General features: G+C 38.3%; 1 protein-coding gene and 1 long non-coding RNA gene across 11 annotated transcripts in view; one reads left to right on the top strand and one right to left on the bottom strand.

Moving 5' to 3' along the window:
• SNCAI (synuclein alpha interacting protein) overlaps positions 1 to 21,297 on the top strand; it is a 147,014-nt gene that overhangs the window by 1,170 nt on the left and 124,547 nt on the right. The window lies entirely within an intron of this gene.
• LOC105463135 (uncharacterized) lies at positions 1,964 to 11,472 on the bottom strand. The gene is made up of 6 exons (XR_011624730.1): positions 11,351 to 11,472; positions 10,669 to 10,714; positions 8,042 to 8,243; positions 4,538 to 4,688; positions 3,994 to 4,112; positions 1,964 to 2,033 (listed from the first exon to the last, which is right to left on the bottom strand). It is a non-coding gene; the product is annotated as an uncharacterized lncRNA (long non-coding RNA).

Here is a 21,297-nt window from a genome sequence, read left to right as displayed (position 1 = left end):
CCACGTGCCGTGGAGCCTGGCCAGGGTGCAGTTTGCAAAATGAAATAAGGGCTGTCTGGGGAGGTTTATGAGGATTACATGTGTGCAAAGTATGTCAGTTCTCCAAGGTGTCACTCTAAACACGTAATTTTCAAGCACTACTTTCGTTGCTGAATCTGCAGGAAGGGAAAAACCTAGTTTTCTTTTATGGAGCAGACATCTCAATTGGGAATGGGTTGAAATCTGTATTTCATTTGTACATATTGAAAATTTAAAAGGCAAAGAACAAGGTGTAGGAAAGCAGTATGCTAATGTGTACACATCTGGGAGAGAAAGTCTGTTGGCTGTTTCTAATGCATCTCAATGTTAAATTACATTCAGCATGGTTAGAGTACAAGGAGACACCTTTAAGGAGTCCTCAAGACTATTTGAAAGGTGCTGTATTTTGGTACTGATCGCGGAAGTCTCTCTAGAAAGGGAGTATTAACTGAGGATTACCCATAACTAAATATGTATGCATTAACAGGTCTGGAATCAGAAAGTAGAAGATAGTGCTTCTCTTAAGAATCTTTTGGACATCTCAGTTAGAATAAAATACAGAATGGGATTTTGAAAAGAAGGGGTATAATTTTGAGTATAAATTTCATTTTCTCCATAGCAAGCGTTTCATGAAGAAAGGTTACAGAGAATAGATTTGAAATGATGCTGCATTCATGAATTTGACTGTTACCATTTGTTGATATCCAAAAGGAAGTGATTAAAGCAAATGCATTTCTCTGTCTACTTTGTCACAACTTTGCTAATTCCAGACAGTTGTTCTGGTGCAGGTGTACAGTGGAAATGCAAGCCAAGAAACTGTGTGTGCTATTGTTTTGGAAGAAATTGTAGCAGTACTTTACTGCTCTTAAGGGAAACCCACACAAACATCTAATACAAACAAATGATCCTTGATATTATCAGAAAAAGCCTGGAGCTGTTTTTCTTGCCAGATGTAAGGCATGTCTTGTCAAAAGAGGAAATCTCCCAAGGAGCAGGTGCATCATTATAGGAAACACAAGGGAATTTTTCTTTTAAATGCAAAATCTAATTGAATAGCAACAAGAGAATCAGTAACACTCTTAGAATAGAAGCTTTGTTTTTGGCAGTTTGTCAGGTTACAGTTGCAAACCACATAGGAGAAATATGTGTCTTGGGAGAAAAATGATATCCTGGTGAAAATCAAATAGTTGCTTCTGTGAAACTTTTACCCTTATGTACTTATTTCCTTGCGCCCATTTGATTTCTATGCAGATTCACTTGCAGGAAGTTATTTATGGAAAATGAATCAATAACTTGTTTGCTTATATCATATATACTATGCATGATTTTGCACTTTACGGGTTAGGTAACTAGATTTTATATTTTATGGTTTGCATCTTAGCTGTTTTTTACATTTTTGAAATTAATGATCAAAATATGTGTTAAAATAATTTTTAATTGATGTGACTGACAGCTGGGCCCTGGGAAAGTACTAATTGATTCCTAAATAGTTATTGTGCAATTACTTTTTGCTTATATGTAATACAGCAATATAAAATGCATAGTCTTTTCACAAGGAACGTTTTCATGGGAAATAGGACCCATGGAAAATTAAATGACACAAAACATCAAAGAACACATTTCATAATCGAGTGCCTAAGATGCTAAATAGTAATTGAAAATCTCTGAGGAGAGAGTGATCAAATTAGCTTAGATGTTATATCAGTTTTTCATTGCTGGATAACAAATCCCCACAAAATGCAGTTACTTAAAATTGCTACTATAGCTCATGATTCTGGTGGTCAGCAATTTGAGCTGGGCTCAGTAAGATGGTTCTTCTGCTATTCTTAGTTAGGTTCCCTGCTGGCGGTGTAATTGTGAATGGCTTTACTTATATGTCTGGCAGTTATCAGACTGTTGGCCAGGGTAACATAACAAGTGGCTGGGATATGTACCTCCCGTTCTCCGGCAATCAATCCCCTCACCTTCTTTACGTGGCAAATCAAACAGTGTTGTAAGAGCAGCAAAAGAACAACCTGCAATGCAAAAGCAACTTTAAAGCCTCACCTTGAATCACATTAGCTACTCTCCCATTAGCCATATCAAATCAGAAGGTTACACCAGATTCAAGGGGTATAGAAAGAGTCCACTTATGATGAGAAGGAGCTGCAAAAAATTAGAACCAGTTTTTGTGATCTACTACATGTTTGAGGATACGTGTATCTAGCAGGTGTTTTCTGCTGAAAATAATATGTTAGGAGAGCATATTGGAGCCTACTTATCAATAGCCCAGGATTTAGGTTAAGGAACTGTCCAGTAAATCATTGTCCTGCATTTTTTTTTTCTGTAAACCCCAGGTAGAGGAAGTATGACACAATGATAATAAATTTTAGTCATATCCTTCCGACAGTGGTGTTGGGATGGTTTGGAGACAGGGGGCTGGTGGCAGGGTGAGCTGGGCATTGTCGAAAGTTGATGGTTTTGACAAAAATGGAGGCAGGAAAATTGGAAAGGGATCAATCTGGGAGATCCCGTATTTAGGATGAGGTGACTGATCATAGGGAGTTAGTAAAAGCAAAAAGTCGAAATCATTCTGAGGTTTAAAAAAACTTAAGTGACTGAAAGAATGATTGTGCTTTTGTGAGAAATAGAGAAATCAATAAGTGATTTATTTGGGGGCAGGAGAAAAATTCAGTTCCAGAAAGTTTGATTAAAAGAGATAAATTGAATGTGAAAGTACTTTATAAGCTGCAGAGTAGGCTATGAATGTTAGCTATTGTTTAGTGTTTAAATCACAGTGCTCTATTGTATATAGTTAAGTTTCTTTAGGTGTATAGCAACAGAAAACAAAATACAACCTCAGGGATTCCCTAAGATGTCAAAGGGAAGTCAGAACCACTACTCTCAGGATGGAAACAGAACTTACCTAGGGAGTAGAACTGATGTTCTTTCTCCAAGGCACAGCTGAAGGTCTGCCCTTAGAGTGCTTTGCTCTTAAACTGAGCATACCAGGCAAAGAACACCTTTGACTTAATTTGAGTGCCATGCACACTCCTGAGCCAGTAGCACTGACTAACAGCCACACCAGGTCAGTACACAATGTGAAGTGGGTAAGTTCACCCTTAAAGGACACTGGAGCACTGCTATCAGAAGTGGAGATGGACACAAGGTGACAAGACCAGCAAATGCTCACCCCAGATGAACACTTGAAGATTCATTTCGGCCTAGCCATGGGGAAGCAAGAGGTAACAAGGCAGGAGGTGACAACTTAGGCATATTTCCATAGAGTATAGGTGCGTGAATAACAGTTGAACCCATGCTCGTGGTGTAGTTTTCTTGTGGAAAATAAAGAAAAGAGGGTCTGGCACAATGCCTCATCCAGACTCCTTCATAAACGTTAATGGATGTTTTATTAGAAGGGAGAAGAATTCTAAACATGTTCTGTTCTGTCTTTCACCTAAAAACTCATGCAAGGTGCTGTTTCATCAGCCTCATTTTATGGCCAGACTGAAACTCAGGTGGTGCCCTTACCACCAAGTGCAGCTGTTAGGCCAGACAGAAACACCTGGCCTCTCCAACTTCACACAATTAGTCTGAACAGCATACACAGCTGCTCTTTATGGAACGGCCTTGGATGGACCAGCTCAAACCAAAGAATCCGTTTTTATCATTTTTATTGCACAAGTCTAAAACCCCTGAAGATACTCAATAAATGTTAATTGAATGAGTGGATGTGCCATTATCTGGTGCAGTAATGTTTTTTAAAACAGTCTGGTCTGACTTTTCATTATTAAGTGTAGAGTTTGCTATAAAGTCCCTAAGTGCCTTTTGTAGACTTAAATGTTTTAAGGTACTCTTGTCACAGTAATGTAGGTTTTTAAAATCCACCACTCATAAAAATAAACTATTTTTTCTTTATTGAAACACAGTTGTCTTTAATCCTTGTGTTTGTCAGGACACTTGGTTGCAAATCACAGAAACCCAGTTTATACTTACTTAAGTAGGAAAGGGCATATACTGGCTATTATAAAGGAAAAGTTCAGAAAGGATCCAATTCTGATTTCCTCTTTTCTTCATGGTGGCAAAATTTTCATCTCTAGCTTTAGTCTTACTCCCTGAGAAAAAGAGAATTCAGGACTAACTTTAATTAGACAACTTTGATCACATGCATATGCTTGAACCAGACCCCTATGGCTGGAGATTTGGACTATGCCACTTGACTTGGCTTTGATTATGAGACCAGTCCTGGGGGCTTTTGAAAGGGGAGAGTGGTATGTGTGAGGGCAGGTGGGAAGGAGTATATGGGAGTGAAGGAGGTATATGGGAGACTAGTCAGCAGAACTCTTCTAAAGCATATAACCTGAGAGCAGGAAAGGGGTAGTTTTTTAAAAGAAAATATTGAAAAGAAGAGATAGGAGATGATGTGCATGCGGAAACAGCAGATATCTATTAAATACGATTACACCTGTTTTCCATGACAGGCATATCATCCTCTCACTGCACCCCCAAGCCAGAGACCTGGGAATGATCTCGATCTGACCTTCTCCCTTTCTTCATCCACCTAATCAGTCACCAAGACCTCCAGCTCCACTTGCTTTCATGTTTCACTCTTCCCGAGTCACCTCTACAAATGCTGCCTTCAGTCTCTCAGCTTTCAATCCATCCTCCTCACCGCTGCCTGCTTGCTCTTTCTAAAGAATAGATAAAATTGAATTATATAACTCCCTGCTAAGAACCATTCCAAACCTTGTCACAGTCCTGGAGAAAAGTCCAAGCTCTTACCATGAATTCCAAAATTCTCTGCAAGGTGAGTCCTGACTCCTACTGTCGGTGCAGGGGATGGGTAGGTGCTAGTATGTTCAGCAATGCCTCCTTCTAGCTGCCCATATTATCTCCATGCTGGGCTGACATGTATAACTTCAAAGTCTTTAAATGCTTCATTGCATGTGCTTTTACATGTTGTCTCTGTGGAATATTGTTTCTTCTTTCTCAAACTATGAACTATTAAACATTTACTTATCCTTCCAAACTCATCTCAAGTGTTGCTTTTTCAAGGAGCCTCAGCTGAACATCCCCTCCCAGCCTCTTCCCACATCACACTTTATCCTGTGGTATGTATGACCTTGGATATACATGTCTGTCTCCCTCTGTAGATGAAATGTCTCAAGAGCTGGACTGACTTCCTTATCTTTGTGCATCCTGTGCTCGGTACAGTGCCTTGCCCACCGTGTATCTCAATAATTTTTAAATAAATGAAAGAAAAATGTGCATTGAATCATTCATCTTTCATTTTTTCAGGTGATTTTCTTTAGGTATATTCTATTTGCTTTAACTTGATTTTCACATTTGCCTTTAGGATACTGGGACATGAAAACAGGTTTTCTTTGAAACTGCTGCTCAGACACTTTTTCAACAGTTTTCCCGTTGGTTTATATACTTATTTATTACTTGGTCACTCATAACAACCTTAAGGAGGAGGCTGGAAAATATCAGTGGCCCAGAGTAAATCTCTAGGCTAAAATCTATGGGTCAGAGACCAGATGAGGAATCATTTTCCCACTATCATCAGAGAGGATATTTAATAGTTAATATTTATGAGGCACTCTGTTTTGAGTACTTACAAGATGCCTTACAATTACTTTCTTATTTAGTTCTCACAGCCCTAGGAAGGAGGTGTTACTGTTATCATCCTTTTTTTTTCACAGATGAGGAAACAAAGATTTAGAAATTTGAAGCAGCTTGTCTGCCACTAAGCTCCTTCTTCCTGGTGACTGCCAAGCTGCCAGACCTCACCTGAGTTGTTGGGGAGTAGAATAAAGCTTTGATTGGGCTCTTCCCATTCATTTGTTATGATTTTTGTTGTTGTTCTTCTAAGATGAAGTAACCATCATCTTGAGAATAAAACATAGCTGCCTTCTTTGGTCATCAATCATATATATATATATAAACTATGGAAAAAGATGTCTTTAAAGAGATAAGGGTTCCAGTACTATTGTTGAAATTAAGATCAATTTCTGACTTACAAATTCCAATCATCTTCCTGTGATACTGCTGCTGCCAGAAAATAAAAGCATCTTATGGAAGTTATACTGCTGCATATAAAATGCAGGCCTCTTGAGGAGGCACAGAAAAGCTTGGTTTTGAGAGTCATCCACAGAGCTATTCCATAGATAAATAAAAGGAGCTAAACACTTTGGAAGCCACAGAAGCTCAATACTTCTTAAACTGTTTTCAGTCTGAGAGCCTTAAGAGCATCATATGAAAGCTATGGATTCTTTCCTTGGAGAGAAAGGATATGCATGCATGCCTCACTTTGTATTTAATTTTAGGGATTTCAAGGATCTATTGAATCTCATCTGTGGATTTCCCGGGACTCCATGGACTCCAGGTTAAAGATTTAAGTTTTAAGATTTTTAAGATTTTTCCTTCTGCTAATGCAGAAGGAAGATATTAGTCATTGTTGAGTGTTTACTGTGTTTGACATGTAACCATTTATTCAGTGCTTACCAGATGCCAGCCCTTTTTGAAAGGTACATTATAGCTAAACCATGCATTATGAGTCCAGTTTTAAGCTATGGAGGAGAACGAGGTTCAGAGAGGGAACTTAGAGTCTCCCACTGGGCAAGTACTGAGAATAGAATTAAACAGAGAACCCAGGTTTGTATCACCACTACTTCCTGCTGCTTCCACACTCATTCATGCAACCAAGTGAGGCATAAGACCTGTGCCAATGAAATTTGGATCCTCTGTTGGTCCTGACTTCCCTCAGCCTTCAGCTTCTCTTGTTGAAAGTAAGTTAAGTGGCTGCTTTTGCCACAAGAGTTTCCTGGAATGTGTGCAGTGCAAGAGCAGTCGAGGGCTGGGAAGATCTCAGCTAACTCTCCTCCTTCACCCGTGACAACATTTTGACAGTAGGACAGATAACATCATTAGAGTGACAGCACTACTGGTTTGATCATCTTTAGGTAAGTTTCTACCTCTTACTCATTTCTGAGTACAGTTTGCACACTTGGAAACTTTAACTTAACAGATGCTCAACAGCAAAAATGACTGCAAATTCTCCATGTGACCTCCCTTCCACAGATATTTATTGAGGCCTGTATTCTGGGCTCTGTCCTCCAAGTTGTGGTCACAGCAGTAAGCAGACAGATGTGGATCCTGAGCTCATGGTATTTATAGCTAGCTTATATCTAGGTAGGAAGGGGGCTAATAAATAATTTAAATAAAGTGTGGTAAGTTTTATGAAAAAGGAAGTATCAAGAATTTATTCTATTCAAGTTTCTTCATTCTTTTCAGCTTAAAAATTCTGGTCACAAAACATTATATACTTCTCCAGCCCTTTCTTCCCCCAGGATGTTTAGAGCGCTTCAGGTTTCCAAAAACTTAGTTGACAGAGTCAGGGGGATACGCAGGCCAAGCAGTTAATCTCAGTCCCCCCTTTGCAGATGAGAAGGCAACAGTGACCAGATGACTTAACCATAGATGGGGTGAAGACAGGGGTAACTGGTTGGTCTGGTCCCCAGTAGAGCATTGCTCACTATAAACCACAAGCTGCTTCTAATTTATTTGAGATGTTGTTATCATGGCCTTTATGTTCTGGTCTCTCTTGCTGCAAATGAGTCCGGCAGGCAAGCACAACTCAGAAAGCAAATGTACCCTCTTTGTAGCCCCTAATGGGTCCTCCTGTTGTCTCTTTCTCATTCCATGGGCACTTCCCCCTCTCACCCACTTGCCCTGAGGCCGCCTCCCCAGGTTTTCTCCCGAAGCATTGTGTTGTGACTGCACCAACCTGCACTGGCAGATAGAAATGTAATAGGATTCACGAATGGGAGCCATTCAGGGAATTTCACATTTTCTAGCAAGCACGCTTAAAAAAGTAAAAGGGAACAGGTGACATCAATTTTAATAATATATCTTACCCAATATAGTCACAACGGTAGCATTTCCACGTGTAATCCATATAAAAAAATCATTAACCAAGAAGCTTACATTCTTTTTTTTCCCATATTACATCTTTGATATTTGGTATGTGTTTTTTACTTACCTCAATTCAGAATGGTCACCTTCCAATGTGGCCACAGGTGACTGGTGACCCCTGCAGTGGACTACAGGCTTCGACTTTGAGGAGACCCTGGGATGCCTAAGACAGACTCAGCAACCACCTCCTCAGTCTCCCTCGGCACTTAGCTCAGATCTTTATTGCTGCTCCAATAGAAGGTTCACAAGCTTGTTTTCTCAAACCTGGGCTCTTGAGGGAAGGGAATTTGTCTTTGTCGTCTTTCTATCCCTGGTGTGGAATGCAGTGTTTAGAAGGCCCACCGTTGGCAGTGGGTACATAGTGAATCATTAATGAACAAAGGAGGGATAACTAACCCCAGGAGTTGAAGGGCTTGGTATATGGAGGGTCACCTGTCCAACCCCTGCTCCCTGACTATATTCCCTCATTGCAGGGGCTCCTGTTGCAATCTCCCAGCTTTGTCCAGTGCTGCAGAACCACATTGGAGTCAGACTGAATGGACAGGAAGCGTCTCTAGTCACACATCTAGGCTTCTAACCTAGAATTGTATTGAGGCTGTATACACCTTGTTTAGTTTTTGTTTCACCGCTTTTAATATCAAATACTAGAAGAACTTATAAGCAGTCTAGTATGTGAAATCATAAGTCTTATTTAACAGCATGAAAAAAGAAAAAAAAAAAAACAGAACAGACCAAACACAGAAACAAAAACTCGTCCAGTGAACAAGCCTCCTATTGAGATTGCAAACAAGGCCAACTGACATATAGAACATTAAATATACAAGAGAAGAGTAGCCTGCATCAGGGAGCTGTTAGAGTCATCACGATGAACTTTCTGTTTCCAGTGGTTTTAGAGTCATCACTACTCCCTCTGAGAGAACTGGAGATTTATATCCTGAGTCAATTTGCCTTTGCACATACAGTATTTAAATTTTGCAAGTGCTTCTAACCAACTAATGTGCATGCTAGCTTATCTACTTTACCCCCAAAGATAAGTGTCACTTAGAATAATTCATATAACCCAATCTAAAAGATTGGTACTTCCGTAAACCATATTAACCACATATTCAAATAAATTCAAAGTTTGAAAATGGAGGAAAATATGTTTGGTCTGTTAAGTCATATAAACATTTTTAAAAGGGATTTTTACCTCAGAAAACAGCACGGTTACCTCAGGCCCACTTAAAGAGTACATTGGAATGGAAAGTTGAATAAGGTCTAACCTCAGTTTGACCATTGATTACCAGTTTCAACCTGGAGAGCTCATTGACCTGCTTTGAGTTTTTGTTTCTGAGTGCGTACAGGAAAAATAAATCCTGCTGTCACACACACTGTTTTAGGAGGATGAATGAAGTCTAGACAATTTTTTAAACAATTCCTCAAAAAAGATATTTGGAACAGTTTGAGGGTGAGGTAGCTTGCCAGTATTTCTGCAAAGTAAAATCTTAAAAATAATAGCATACATCCTATAGCAGATAACTAAACATTAGCCATGTTTAAGTAATTTGATGATCTCGTCTTTAGTAAGACAAGGACAGTTCAAGATAGAGTTTTGCATCTGTTGGCTACAGTTTTGGGAATGCTGCTTTCATTTGGGATTCTTAAAAAAGAATTCGTGCCTCTTCGCAACCAAAATATATTTCTTCAAAGATGACGGCTCTGGTGTTCTGTGTTGGTGTAATTGAAAACCTATAAAAAGGCTGAGAGCTACTTTTGAATTGGCTCAGTGAACTTGGACTGGATTTGTCGAAGTGGTGAAAGGTTTAAAAGAATTTTCATAAATGAGGTCTCCAAGCTGTGTTTTAACCATAGAATTCCAATGAACTCCAAGGCCCCTGAACTCGGGCAACAACACCTCAGAGAAGAGCAGTCATATCAAGATGAAAATAAGTGATTCATTTTCATTCCCCACATTCTGCAGACGTAAGCACACTTAGCCACTGATAATCATAATTTAGCAGTACTGTTGTGCACTAAAAATACAATTTAAAAGTCTAATCTTTAATTAAGTTGAGTATTCACAGATTAACGTGGTTACAAATCTTGGGCACTGGATGTAGTACAGTGTTTACTCCTGTTGCTAGGAAATACAGCAGAGCTATTTGAAAGTTACAGATTGATTTGGTGAGAAGGATGTGAGCCTCTCCCAGTAACAGACTTGCTCATTGCTTCTCTCTTATGTAATGTATGTAAATGTATTTCATGCAGCGGAAGTCCTGTGCATTCAAAGCTTTTGTTGGCAATGGAAGCACAGGTGTGTGCACCTAAGTCAACGTTCAGAGGATATTTGAAAAAGTGATCTTACCTAGAACTCCTGGATAAAATAAGTATCACGAAGTGTGAGGATTTGAGTTTTTACTGAAATGAAGTTTTCTATTTGTTAGAGTTACCAAGAAAATAGAGTGTTCTTTAAAATCTAATTGTCATGAGGCTAACTGATGGCTTTGCATTCCTGCCATTAGTGGGAAGCTATCAAATTAGTATGGAAATTCGATCCAGGTTGATGGTTTTCCAAAATTATTAAAATGTGCATGTAGGAAACTAACTCTGCTTTACTTTTCTTTCTCCTCCCCTGCCAACCCCTCCCTGCTTTGGCAAACCTTGTTATGTGACACATCATACAATAGTTATTAAAAATGCAAAGATGATTCTTACACAGCATGAAAAGGAGTAGCTACGTGCCAGTTCACTTGCCTTGTCCCTGAAAAAGATGAAAGATTGCTATGTGCTATTTCAGTCAGGACCAGGCGTGAAAGAGTGGCCTCCCCAAGCCCAAAAAGAGGACTAAGAAAAAACCCACAGGGAAAAATTTCTATTTGATCTATTTGAGGCAGGCCCTTGCACAAAGGGACTGGTATTTCAAAGCAGGGTCCTTCCTAAGAGATGGAAAAATAGCAGAATACATAATTGTCTCAAGGAACAAAATCAGGAGTAGGATGACATGTGCTTATTGTGAAATTATATCCTACATCCAAGCTTAGAACAACCTGGATAGAATTAGGGCAGGGTCCTGCTGGGGACCAGAGTCACAACTCTACTCCAGCATGTGTGCTCATGACCTCTCAGTAATTAACACACTTTTACTCGCCCTGTGGATGATTATCGACTCATTCCTGTAGAAAGCCAGTTGTTGATTTTGGTATGAATTATTTTCTCAATGTATATGAGTATCTATCACAGTGTCTGGTATGTACCGTATGATCAATATATATCTGTGGAACAAATGAGTCCTTCAACATGTCTCACAAGTAAATGTGTTCCTAATATAAGCTTTAAGGCTTATTCCATTGCAGCTAATAGAGGTTAGGGGCTTGTTTCACAAAAGATATCATGTTACCTGTTATTTACACTCAGAACATCCATCTGAGGCACAGTGCTGTCAAACAAGTAGGCAAAATGCCATGTGATGGAAGGTTTCACTGCTCAGTCACTAGTAGTAATAGCTGATGGAGTTGTAAGATGTTTAAGACCTGCCTTTATAGAACATTTGATTCTAGAAGAGAATTTGGAGCTTTGACAATAATGAGATGGAAAAGTAAGATAAAACTGACACATGGATTACAAGTTTCTTAAGGGTATTAATTCTAGTCATTCCCCCATCTCCCAAAACACCTGACACCATACAAATGACATGGGATCAAGGTGGTGGAAAGGAGGCAGAATAACATAATAACTGATTATGAGCATGGGCTTGAACCACAGAGCAAGGCCTGGCTCAGCGGCTATGTGTGATTTGAAACAGCTTATAGAACCCCTCAGTATTTTGATATGATTTCTTCCTTTTTTTATCAACAGATATCTATTGATTTTCTCATTTATTCAAGGCAAGTTTGGGACACTTGGGATAAAATAAGAATAGTGGATATCAGATCCATTCTCCCTGTCTCCACCTGCCCTGTGTAATAAGATGGCCGACCAGCCTTATGAAATCCAATCAGCAGGCTCCCTTGTTCTCTGGCTTCCGGTTGGGTTTGGCCAATGGGATGGATCAGCAAACGATTAACAAACAGGTAGGGAGGGAGAGGTTTGGGTATTTTATTCCTTGGGCTCCCACCTTACCAGATCACCTCTGCCTACTATAAAGCACATGTGCTTGCAGGCAGCTGTCTCCCTACGGCTGTTCTCTGGGTCCTGGTAACTGTGCCCTCCCCAAGCAACTTCAAGCTGATAACTGCTCCCTTTTAGTCTTACTAGCTCAGGGTACTACGTCATTGTTTGTAGTTTCTCTAAACCTTGGCCACAGCTTTGCAAATGCCCTTTTTACTAAACAACTCTCAAATTGCATTTGAATATGCCATCTATTTTCTTTGGGGAAGCTGACTGACACAGTGATTACCAGTCTCAGAGGACACTTTAAGAATGGCATGATTTATCAGGAATTTAGTATAACTATTAGCTCTTATTATGCATTCAACAAAGGATTATTGTCATCATTAGCTTTTTTTCCACAAAGTATTGTTTGCAATATTTTTGCATTCTTTAATTTTTTTAAGTGAGAAGGAATATATTACCTTACAAATGTTAAATACGGGGGAAAATAAAACAGAGATCAAGGGCTAAGGTCACACAGTGCTTCAGTGGCAGAACTAAAAAGTGAAGTGAGGGTTTCCTACCTTGTTTCTTTGCACAGCATACACGGTTACAACATGTCTGGAAGAGAAAGTTGCAACTTCAAAGTTAAGTAAATTAAAACATAACCTAATTGGGATAATTGGGTATGCTTAAACTAATAAACTCTATTTGTGACCACTAAATAATAATTGGGGTGAAATATTGATGACTCAGCATCCTCAACTTAATTACTATAAGGGCTGGGGCTAAGCATTTTCACATTTATATCCTTCTGGTAGTTTTAAGACAAATGATCCTTAGGAATGAATTTCTTGTAGGCTCTTAAGAGTAGAACTGTTTATAAGCAACACTGAATAGGAGACCAGCATTCTAATGCTTGTGTAGTAGGTTTTTCTACTCCTATATATTTGTCTGACTTCTGTCTTAGAGCTCTCATTCATAAGCCACATAAAGTAGGTCACTCTGTGATACTTAGAGTCATCTTATCTATAACTTATGGTATACTCATTAACCTGTTTTTCAAGAATGAAAAGTAACAAATTCCCTAAAGAAGTAGTGGTCGTCCTGAAAAATAAAACATACTACTACAACTTCTTTCCATTTGATAATAAATTTGTCATAGTTATTGAAATTTCAAACCTCATGAGTGTATCTTTCACGGCCTTGGAAAAATTGTCCAAGTATTCTATTACAGAATAGAAAGAAAGGGAACTTCAGAAATGTCTCCTTATGTCTCCTTTTTTTTTTTTTTTTTTTTTTTTTTACAATTAAGTAGAGTCAAGGGAGGAATAGCAATTTGCAAGGTCTTTTGATGTCAGCCCAAATAAGGATTTATAGATTGTCCCTTCTGTGTAAGGAGCTGAGTAGACAAAAACAAATATCTTGTTGCCAGAAGAGCTCATGCTTCTAGAAGGAATTATTTTCATTTAAACATTTGGGTCTCTCTCTCACTTTTATAAACATCTTATTTAAGGCCAACTCCAGGTGAAAGTCCTGCCTTCTGTCTTTATAAAGAAAATTCTTTCATAGACTGGACAGTTAACACATATAAACGTTCTCAACTATGTATATATGTATGTATGTATATATGTATGTATTGTCTTTGAATTATCCTTTCTGGAAGAGATACTACATCAAAATACCATAATGACCTCCCAGTTGATCCAAGTGAAACCTCCTTTTGTTCATTCCAGACCTCTACTTCTGTTTAGATTTCATCTCTTTTTATTTTTTGCCTCAAGTGAAATAAAGTCCAATTTTTATTGAGAGGAACTAGTGTATTCATAGTCATTGCTATTCTAAATGATTTCACTGTTTTCACCATGTCAGTTGTGTTGACATGAGTACCAGTAATGTGGTAATAAAGTTCCTAATGGATCATACTGGAAATATCACATTATACCCAAGAACCTTCCTTGGCTGCTTGCCAAACAGAAGTAGGCATAGATTCTTTAGAGTAATTGATGATGTTTGCAGATGGAGGACACATTATTTCAGGCGGTCATTCTATAAATATGCTCTTGTACTGATATGGTTTGGCTCTGTGTCTCCACCCATATCTCGTCTTGAATTGTAATCCCTACATGTCAAGGGAGGGACCTGGTAGGAGGTGATTGGATCATAGGGGCAGTATCCCCCATGTTCTCATAATAGTGAGGGAGTCCACACGAGATCTGGTGGTTTAAAAGTGGCAGTTGCCCCTGAGCTCTTTCTCTCTCCTGCCACCTTGTAAAGCAGGCACTTCTTCCCCTTTGCCTTCCACCATGATTGTAAGATTCCTGAGGCCTTCCAAGTCATGTGGAACTGTGAGTAAATTAAACCTCTTTCCTTTATAAAGTACCCAGTCTCAGGTAGTTCTTATAGCAGTGTGAAAACGGACTTATATAGGTACATTTCTTTGTGTGTATGCAGTCTTTTTCTTCTAGGAAATTTCTATCTGGTGGAGAAGAAACATTTGTATTCCCTAGTAGAGGCATGTGCCAAGGGCTATAGTCAGAAAGAGAGAGGGAACTATGATCTCTATGTGGAATGGGGAGGAAGATGGTTAGATTATCAAAGGCATCACAGGAAAACTCCCATTTGATTTAGAGTTAAAGGCCAAGTGGGTATTCACTAGGCAGAAAATTTAGGGGACAATGTTGGGATTAGACAGAACTTGGGAAACTAAATATAAGTATTTTGATGTGACTTCACAGTAAGATGTATGGTACAGAGTATCAGAAGATAATGTTAAAAGGATAGTTCGAGCCAAGTCTTAATCTGTTTCCCACCGCAGTAAGAGAAAGTTTATATATCTTTTTCAGTGAATGTGATTAACAGATAATCCTCCATAGATTATGTCACCCATTCTCAAGGTTTATACTATCACCTGTGTTGGTGACTTCCAAATTTGTATTTCTAGTCCTGGGCTAGAGATCCTCTTTGTCTTCTGGCCCTCAGCATTTTGATGTCTATCAGCTCTTGCAAAAGTGTGCACCCCCAAAGTAAATTCATTACCTTTCCTTCAAAATCTTTGCTCTGTCCAAATTTCCTAGTTTGGTAAATGGCCCCAGATTTCAAGAAATTATCCATAAATACTCCCTTCTTTTGAGCCCTCTCAATATTTTCCAATATCTAAACACTCAACAATTCTTGGCTTACTTATTTGTTACCTTGTTCTAAATATTATTGTCTCCTTTCCATCCCCATTTCTAGTAGTATCTTTTTTTCGGATTGTCATTATTTTCTCTTTTAATTATTGCAGCAACCTCTTAACTGAATTCTACACCTTTCTGATCAGTTCTTGCGCCGTTAACACATTGATCTTTCTCAAATTGATCACATCAGTGATTTTGCTAGTAAAGTTTTAGTAAATCCTCACTTGCTTTAGTATAAAATCCCAAAACATTTAGCATGACATTTAAGCCCTTGTGATTTGAGCCTTGCCCATTTGTCCAGCTTCATGGGACCCATGGCCAGTCCTTTACCCTTTTCTAGCCTTATTGAATAACTTGAAGATTCCTAAAATTTCCAAAGTTTGTTAGTCTTCTGGGTATTTTCCTGTTTCTGTTCCTGTTGCCATGCTTCTTACCCTGTCAATTCATTTCTCTTAACCTCTGCCCCTACTCAAGTTGGGGTAAAGTGTTTCCACAATTGTATGGTGATAAATTATTTACTCTTCTCTGTCTTGACTAGACTGCAGGCTCCTCAATGCCAGGCACCATGTTTCATTCATGTCTGCCACATTTTCTATGCTTAGCTTCATGTCTGGCACAGAATTATAGCAAAAATAATAGTGTTTACTAAGCACTTATTATACACCAGACAAGGTGCTAATTTATTTACAAGCATTATTTCCTTTTAAGGAGAAGAAATCAATCTATGCTTTAGAAAGGTAATGTGGCAAAATTAAAAAAAAAAAAGATTGGGTACAAGATGTATTACAGGGAGTTCAATCAGGATGATTTCAGGAAAACAAATGAGAATTTAAAAGAGGTTAATTATTCATGATACTCCCTTTCTTGAACCTCGCAGTATCTCCCAATATCAAAACACTCAACAAGTCCTGCCTTATTTAGTTGTTAAATTGTTCTCAACTTTATTGTCTCCTTTCCATCCCGATTTCCAGTAGGGTAGGGGAAATAGAAATCAAGAAAAGAAAATTTACTATAGTAATTTGTAAAGGTGTTGAATGGATAGATAGATAAATGAAAAGACAGCCCAGCATATGTTTGTTAGAACTCACTGAGGAACTTACTTAGAAATCTGAATAACTTTTGTGCAAAAAGCTTATTAAGATTAGAGGAGCAGAAACAGCTTATGTATCCAAAAGCAGATATAATGAGAGAGTAAAATAACATGGCTTTTAAAAATAGATATTTAAAATTATAAAGGTATATACAAATTATTAAGTTAGATTCAAAAGCAGTTTTCAAGTAAATATGGAAATATGTATTTTAGAATTACTGTCATCAAAATGGAACTTCAGGTGGAGTCATCATAAGCTTAGGAGTTGTCAATGGAGGCAAATGGTTAAAAGTGTGGACCCTGGGATTAGAGCACCTGATTTAAATCTAGCTCTGTCATTTGCTAGCTATAAGATGGGGGCAATTTGCTTAACCCTCAAAATGGAGGTGCGTTCTTTGTTTTAAGGATTAAATAAAAAAAGAAAAGTGTGTGCCACTATAATAGTGTGGGATATAGCAAGCACTTAAAGATGTATGGGCTTTCCTCCATGTACAACTTCATTTCTTAGCAATAGTGAGAAAGTGAGCAATTATGGCATTTGTACTTCAACTTATATTTTCACCTGGCTTTCATGTCTTGTGGGTGTGTTATAACAGAAAATTTGCCTAGTTTTATATGAAAAACACAGTTTTGCATACTAAAATTTACTTAAAGGACCTTTGTGTTGTTAGGGTACAGTCTAAGTGCCTTTTGTTTTCCCATACAATTCATGAAAAAATTTACTGAGATGAACAAATGTTAGTAGTAAGCCATCATTTAATTCAGCAGTCCCTAACCTTTTTGGCACGAGGGACTGGTCTCATGGAAGACAATTTTTCCATAGCTGGGGGAGGGGATAGTTTCAGGATGATTCAAGCACATTACATTTATTGTACACTTTATTTCTATTATTATTACATTGTAATATATAATGAAATAATTGTACAACTCATCATAATGTAGAGTCAGTGGAAGCCCTGAGCTTGTTTTCCTGCAACTAGATGGTCCCATCGGTGGTGGTTGTAGGGGCATTGATGGGAGACAGTGACAGATCATCAGGCATTGATTCTCAAAAGTAGCACACAACCTAGATCCCTTGCATGTGCAGTTCGCAATAGGGTTCATGCTCCTATGAGAATCTAATGCCACTGCTGATCTGATGGGAGGTGGTACTTGGGCAGTAATGCCAGAAGTAGGGAACAGGTGTAAACACAGAGGAAGCCTTGCTTGCTCACTGCTGCTCACCTTCTGCTGTGTGACCTGGTTCCTAACAGGACTCGGACCAGTATCAGTCCATGGCCCAGGGATTGGGGACCCCTGATTTAATGCACACAATTTATTAAAAATATGGTCCCTAGTTAATTCCTGTGTGATGTGAAATCTCAAGTTCATTGGATTTTAAATGTTCATTAAGCAATCCCTTTTACTATTCAGTATTTTAGTTACTTAGTCAAACATCTTAACAGAAAGACTCCTTAAAAATACACTGTTTCCCAGAAGTTCAGAAGATATAATTAGTCTCTACATATTTTCAAGGTACAAATATTGTGTTCTTATGGAGAATAACTTAGAGATAAAAAGTATATATTCACTGATTTAATGACCATCCTAGTTTTTTCAGGCCACTATAACAAAATACCATAATCTGGGTAGCTTGTAAATAACAGAAAATTATTTCTCACAGTTGTTAGAGGCTGGGAAGTCCAAGATCAAGGCACCAGCAGATCTCATGTCAGGTGAGGGCCCACTTTCTGGTTCGTAGCTGCTGCCTTCTTCTGTGTCCTCACATGGTGGAAGAGGCAAGTCAGACTCAACACATTTAATGTCGCCACTTAATCCCGTATCATTCTCTGTAACTTCACTTTGCATTATTTTTTCATCATAGCACTTACCCTAACTTAACGTGTCATATTTATTTGTTTGCCTATTGTCTGTCTGCCCCACCAGAATATTAGACCATACATGCAAGACTTTCTTTTTGCTTAGTGATATATTCATCAAACCTAGCACAGTGCCTGGCCCATAGCAGAAATTCAGTAAGTATTTGTTGAATGAGTAAGTGTACAGATACAAGCCTGCGCTTAGTAGACAATCCTAAATAGGGAGTGCTGCCACATGAATGTGTTTTTGTAAACGGTGTTGGCTGATTAGAATGTGATAGTTGTTGACTGAAAACACATAAAAATCTTGGAAGATGCAAAGATGCGTCAAAAGAAAAATGTTAAATCATTCTCCAACTGTGGACAATGATTTAACATTTTGGTGTGTTTCTTTCTTTATGTATTTGATATCATAATGGTGTGTTATCCTGGATGTATTATTTTGTATCTTGCATTTTCCCACTTAACAGTCAACCATCAGCATCTTTTTATATTTTACAAAAATTTTTATAAAGACTTCTATTTACACATGGTGGAGTAAAGGTACATTTCTCCTCACCTCACTAAATAATAGAAATGAGGGGAAAAGAGAAGAAAATCCATCTGTAATGAAACAAGTCACTGGCAACAGCCCCAGAGCATATACCTTGAAGCATACCTGCCAAATCTGTAATGTTTGGATACAGGTGAAGGAGGGCATAAGATTATACTTATTTTCGTGGACCTAGAGCAAAACGTAATTTCCCTTGAATTAAGAGTACTGCCATAAAAGACATCTCCAGTGTTCCCTGAATTATATGACAAGACCTAGAGCTGTAGCTAAGCTGTGGAAGAAGTTGAGAGTGACTCTGCAAACATTCAAATATCACCATTGAAAGGCAGACAGTGGCACTGGAAGGAAAACCATTCTGATGCCATTTTAATTTCCCTTTCCCTAGCCTGCTGGCTGAGGGAGCTTGGTAAAAGTGAAATGGGGAAAGGAGGGAGAGCAGGCAGTAATTGTGCTTAAGGGCTTTGCTGTGAGGCACATTAGAGCAAGAAATGGGAGAAGCAGGGGGCAGAAAAGAAAGGCTTTCTGAAAGAGCTGGCCAGACTTTAAGGAAAATGCATTACTTATTTCAGACTCTGAGAACACACTAAGACGCTAAATAGTATTTGGTGAACTGAAAGTGTAAATACTTTCTTCCAAAGCTATTTGGTTGAGAGACATGGCCACTATAGAGAAAATAATCCTTTAAAATTAGAAATAAGAATGAAATAGCTGACCTTGTACAAACTTTGTGTAGTTTACAGAAAGAGGTTAGCACAAAGATAGAAGCCATAAATCAAAGATTAAGCAACATGGCACAAAAGGGCATGTGTTTCTGTAATTGTAAAATGAGCTTCTCAGCAAAAGGTGAAGCTGAACTTTTCAAATTGCTGGAATGTCGCTCCTTATTTATGAGCAAAGATAAAACTCACTTTTAGATAAATGACTAAATTGAAATACTATAATGCGTACCATTCAAGTGCTGTTATGGTTAAAAAATGTGACTATAAAAATGTCACATTATTACAGAACCTATTTGTTGGTTAGGTATTTTCCAAGTCCCATCTCCTCAGTTTATTGACTCCCGCTAGGTTTTACTACTGCCTGCCTTGCATAGCCAATGCACAGTAGCTATTGCAAAAGCAAGATCTAGTCCTTTGTACCTCACACAGCTCTGAAGAATCTCAGGAACTCTTTAAACCAGAGCTGATATTGTTGCTAATGCCATTCGATGAAATAAGAATGAAGGCACTTTGTTGGCGAATACCATATCTCCTTTACAGAAAAGCAGTGGTCTCTTTCAAATTCAAGTTCGCGTCTAATTTGAAACTACATCTTATATTCTGATTGTTCTACCATTTCCCTTGAGCACTTAAGCAATCATGGTATCTCTCTTTCAAATTAAGTCAAGACAGAGCTTACTATATGACCTATTAAAGAACCAGCACCAGGCTGCATAACAGCAGTGGTCCTGAGCTGGGGATGTTTGTGTGCCTTAAAGATTATTAATAATTGCGATAGACTTCCCGTGCTGGTAGATTACCTTTTACGTGTTAACATGGTAAGGCCACAGTGGGCTGAATTGTTTGCAGGTAGACGACAATAAGAAGCCAGAAATTGTGGGGAAATGGAATGTATACTGTGGTAAAGATGGGGGAGATGGAGGCTACAAGAAAGAAGAGATCAGCATGGAAGAGTGAGTTTTGTGAAGAAGAGAGAAGTGAATCAAAAGGATGAGTCAAACAACAACATGAGAGGATGATACGGCAGGCTTCAATTCTTCAAAGAGGTTATAAGAAGATGAACTCAAAGAAATGAAAATGGAATGGCAAACTAATAAAAACTAACACTTACAAAGCATATACCAGGTGCGGGCACTGTTCTAAATGCTTTATTAATGTTAATTAATGTAAACAATAACCCTGTGAGGTCAGAATGATTTCACAGAGTTTAACTTTTCTTTATATGAAAAAAAGAGCTGGCAGTCCAGCTGACCTATGTTTAAGGTCAACTGTTGACTAATTTATACTCAGGAGAGTTACAGCAGAGAAGTGATATGCCATGCAGCTAACACAGGTTCTTGTCAGTGGACGTCAGGTGGTAACATTGAGGGAGGGAAAACAGAGTGGATTAGAGAAAGCATTTTAACAGCAAAGTCTAGGCTGGGAACTGTGGATTTATATTAGGAGAAATTTTTTTTTTAAAAGACCATTCTGCTATTGAAAAATGTCTTATTAGAAAATGTGCTAATTTTTTGCAATTTTGAGGTAGACCTAAACTAAATAGAATGTAAATATTTCATTGTCACCATTATACATATAAATAAACCACTGATTTTGGGTAAGTGTCCAGTAATTTGTGTATTATTCCTTCAATCTAGGCCTCTTGGGCAAAAGTTATATTGACCTTATAGGTGTGGATTTGGTGACTACAGTCTTCAGGAATTGTTATTGCATTGCCAGAGATATTACTAAATCTGTAGATTTGGCTGGGAGATATTCTAAAATGCAAATGACAAATCACCTTTACTTTCAATAACCAACACAGTTGAAAGGGTGGGAGGAAGGCTTATAGGCAACTTAAATACACATTTTTGAG

The sequence above is a fragment of the Macaca nemestrina genome, chromosome 6, assembly GCF_043159975.1.
Source record: "Macaca nemestrina isolate mMacNem1 chromosome 6, mMacNem.hap1, whole genome shotgun sequence".
Lineage (NCBI taxonomy): Eukaryota > Metazoa > Chordata > Mammalia > Primates > Cercopithecidae > Macaca > Macaca nemestrina.
The sequence above is the reverse complement of the archived record's forward strand: the minus strand, read 5'-3'. Positions and strand labels throughout refer to the sequence as shown.